A 428-nucleotide genomic window follows, 5' to 3' on the forward strand; every position below is an offset into this window, starting at 1 on the left:
TACAAGAAAGTTAACACACACTTTGATTCTACATTTGTCGAGGCAAGCGTCGCAGAGTGCACGCCCCAGCGACCGCGCACACATGAGCGCTCTGACAAACGTCGGCGGCGGCGCCTTCACGCCTCAAGCGTTCGCGGGCGGGATGCAGACTTGACACACCTGAAGACTATCAGACGCACAATGACACGCCGATAAACGAGGAGAAGGAAGGCTAGAAACTGATAAGCAAAAAAGAAAACCTTCGCGCGAACAATTGCTGGCACAAAGAATTGATTAAAAACAATGCAGGTCCCCCGGCTATTGCAACTTCTTTTGGTTTAATCTCGTCGTCCATCTAAAGTAATTTCGCGATACATTTTTACAGCCGCTCTAAAGACGCACAAGCAGTAGGTGAAGGCCAGAACCTGCAGCAGTACTTGCCCTACAGC

The sequence above is a fragment of the Penaeus monodon genome, chromosome 33, assembly GCF_015228065.2.
Source record: "Penaeus monodon isolate SGIC_2016 chromosome 33, NSTDA_Pmon_1, whole genome shotgun sequence".
NCBI lineage: Eukaryota > Metazoa > Arthropoda > Malacostraca > Decapoda > Penaeidae > Penaeus > Penaeus monodon.